At 40.8% G+C, this 3,238-nt stretch overlaps 1 protein-coding gene across 2 annotated transcripts in view; it reads right to left on the reverse strand.

Moving 5' to 3' along the window:
* Positions 1 to 3,238, reverse strand: part of SERTAD2 (SERTA domain containing 2) — a 116,212-nt gene that overhangs the window by 25,184 nt on the left and 87,790 nt on the right. The gene's annotated exons all lie outside the window — the stretch shown is intronic.

The following is a 3,238-nucleotide window of genomic DNA, read 5'->3' on the forward strand; positions in this document are numbered from 1 at the left end:
GCTAATGATCTGTGTATATCTTTGGAAAATTTCATTACAATGGCATTCCAAATTACTCATCATGGAAGTCGTGCTCCGGGCCCTCAGCGCATCCTGCTCAGTTTGTGCCTAAGTGGCACAGTATTCAAACATTTTGCCATGAGGCCAAGATATTTTTCATTTCCAGAATTCTGCCTTTCAGAGAGGACACTACTAACAGTTTCCGAACAACCCACTCACTTTAAAGAGAAGCCATTGAAATAGAAGCTGCAATACTGTGATATCTCTGTAGCAGAGGCCAGAGGTTCTCTTGAATTTAAAATAAATTTAAACTGTTATTCATGAATTGAAGTGAGCACCAAGTTAGACTTGCACAATTTTTGTGACACGTGGATATTTTCTAGCAGATGAATTACTGGAAGAACTAAAGATCAAAGTGACAATTTTTGTGTCTCCAGAGTGGATGCATGATTTTGCTAAAGCACGAATTCTGTGTGTGCTCAGTAAAGGTCTGAGTTCTTAGGAAAGCAATCTGAGTTCCGAGGTAAAATATTTTTCACCTTCCCATACTTTTGAAGGTAAATGCCTTATTTTATATATGTTATATACAGGTATCTATGTTATATATGTGTCCCACTTTCCCCACTTTGAGATTCTGGCATCTTTTACCATGAAGTCAAAGCATGAAGTGGCCATTTGAATACCTGCTCATGTGGTCCCTCACCAAGTGGTACACAGTCCCCTCCCCTAGGGCCGAGTCCCCCTCAGCCCAGCACAGCAATTCCTGCCTGGCCCTGGGAATCCAACTCCATGAGGCTAAGGAAAGGCCCTCCCAGAGCTTTTGAAGTCAACTCCTTTTCCCTTTAGTATGCATGATTTTTTTAAAAAAATATTGTTTATTCCTAGCAAATGAGCAAGAAATGTTTAGTGAACACATAAGTATGGTTTTCACACTTTCACTCTCTGGGACACTTAAAAGCCCATTTAAAATAATCCTACCCTCAGGATTTAGAGTTTCTCCCTCTCACTTGCACATACAAGAAATTAGGCCAGTCATCCACATTTAACTATCAGGAACATATCTGTTTAGGGAGAAAAGAAACACTGCTCTTGTAAGTATAGGACTGTTATGGTAATTTTTAAAAATACTCACAAGTTTAATTTCAGAGAGGTACTTCTCAACATTGCTTTGTGGTTCTGGGTACTAGTTTGCACTTCACTGCTTCTCTTGAAAGTTTCTGTACCCTCACGTCTTGCAAACAACCAGATGACTGCACTAACTGAAGGCCACTTTTAGCACTTAATTAATATGCACCAAAGAATTGACACAAGGACAAGCTAGCTATATAAACTGAGAAAGATTTCACAACAGTTTGCAAACTTATCCTTTCTCCTTTATTACGTTTTATCTTTCAAGTTCCACAAGAAATACCGGTCAATCACCCATCTATATACCTTGGAAATATTCTTATGCCCCCCCCCCCCATAAATGTTTCAGTTATTAAACACAATAATATAGCCAGCTGGGTTAAATCATCTTTTCTTGGAAAATACAGACAGTCTAACTGAATGCAGACTTCCCATTCACTGATCACTGAAATCTATTAATAAATCTTCAAAATAAAGTCTGGAAGTCCCACATTACCTAACTGATTATCAGAGAATTGACACAGGATAGGATGACTAGGAAAACTAATGAACACTCTCACAAAGACAGCACGAACAGGCTCAGAACTTTTCAGCCTCTAGCAAGTTAAAACTTGACGGTGCCAAAGGAGCCGGGTAACTCATCTGCCTCTGCAAAGCCTTCTCCACCTCTTTGACCACCTCCTCACGTCAGGCTTTCTCCTGCCTGTCCTTGCAGCCATGCTTCACAAGAGCAGAGTTTCAACTCCAGTGAAGAGCCACTCTCGCAGTTTCCCTCACTGTTACTAGGCTGCTTTGCAATGACGGCCCCTTGTGTTCTGAGAGAGAGTCATTTTCCTGTTAGTGAACACACCTTTTTCTCTTTTAAAGATCTGACAATATTTAAATCCTAATTTAGAACAAAATCTTAATGATGATATTGGAATAAGACGCTCTTGAAACCCTTTTCTTTTTTTCTGGCATCTTTGATTAGTCCCTTCTATTTCTAGATGAGATGGCTTCTGTTGAGCATGAGTTTCCTCCCTACTTCACTGGCCACTATTTCCTGGTAAAATCCTCTGATAAATGGAGTGGCTCTCCTTAGACACTCTGGCTTTTGCTTTCATCTTTTCTCAGCTGGAAAGAGAAAGCCTTCCCTGGTGACAACTCTTCAGTGCTCCCATTCCTGTCAGATGCTGCTCCTCCACGGCTGGTGGGTGCTCCTCAGAAACCTCTCTCCTTGTCCTCAGTTCCCCAGACAGCACTACCTCTCTGGCCTCTACATGCTAGCCTATCTGCATGTTGACCTTGGATTTCCTGTCCATAAACCATGCTCCCTTCTTGAGCAATTCACCTTCTTTTCAAGGTACCCGGCACTTCTGGCTTCCCTAGAAAACTTGTGTGAATGTTAGAAATTGTACAGCCTCCAGACCATCAAGCCTGAGTCTTGGAGTAGGAGTCTGAAGATCTTGTACAAATAAATCACTATGATTGATCACTGACTTTTTAGTTTCTTAATCTGCCGTATCACAGATTTAGGATTAGCACTGGTTCTGGTGAAAAGAGCACATGTGGTTGGTTAGAAGATCTCAAGTGTAGTTCTTCAGCCACAGTCAGCAAGGAAGCTGAATCAGGGCCTTTCCATCTAGAGGGCTGTGTCCACCTCCCGCCAGATGAGGCACTAGGGCCCAAAGGTTCCTGTAGCCCCTTCCCAGAGCTAAGAGTCTATGAAAAGGTGGCTACAATGGGGACTACCTTCACAGAGGAGTTTGGAAGAATATAAAACCAACTTCATATCCTATTTTCTGTGACACACATTCTCATATCTGTTGTAGAAGTGATCTAAGCTTGTGTACCTTTAAATCACCTATGAGTAAAGAGGTCATTTAAGAGAACTAGGGTGATTTGGGGAGTGTAAATAACATATTTAAGCCACTTTTTGAAGTCCCAGATATAAAACTTCTACTTTGAGATGTGAAAAAAAGGTCAAAGCTTTAATGTGTATAGATGTCCAGGAAATACCTCTGACTTCAGACTATGAAGTATGATACTATGAAGTATCATTAAAAATAAACATGTGGGCAGAGAACACAGTTTAAATGGAAACAGTGCATACAACAAAAAAATGAATCAG

This window comes from Bos indicus, chromosome 11 (genome assembly GCF_029378745.1).
Source record: "Bos indicus isolate NIAB-ARS_2022 breed Sahiwal x Tharparkar chromosome 11, NIAB-ARS_B.indTharparkar_mat_pri_1.0, whole genome shotgun sequence".
Lineage (NCBI taxonomy): Eukaryota > Metazoa > Chordata > Mammalia > Artiodactyla > Bovidae > Bos > Bos indicus.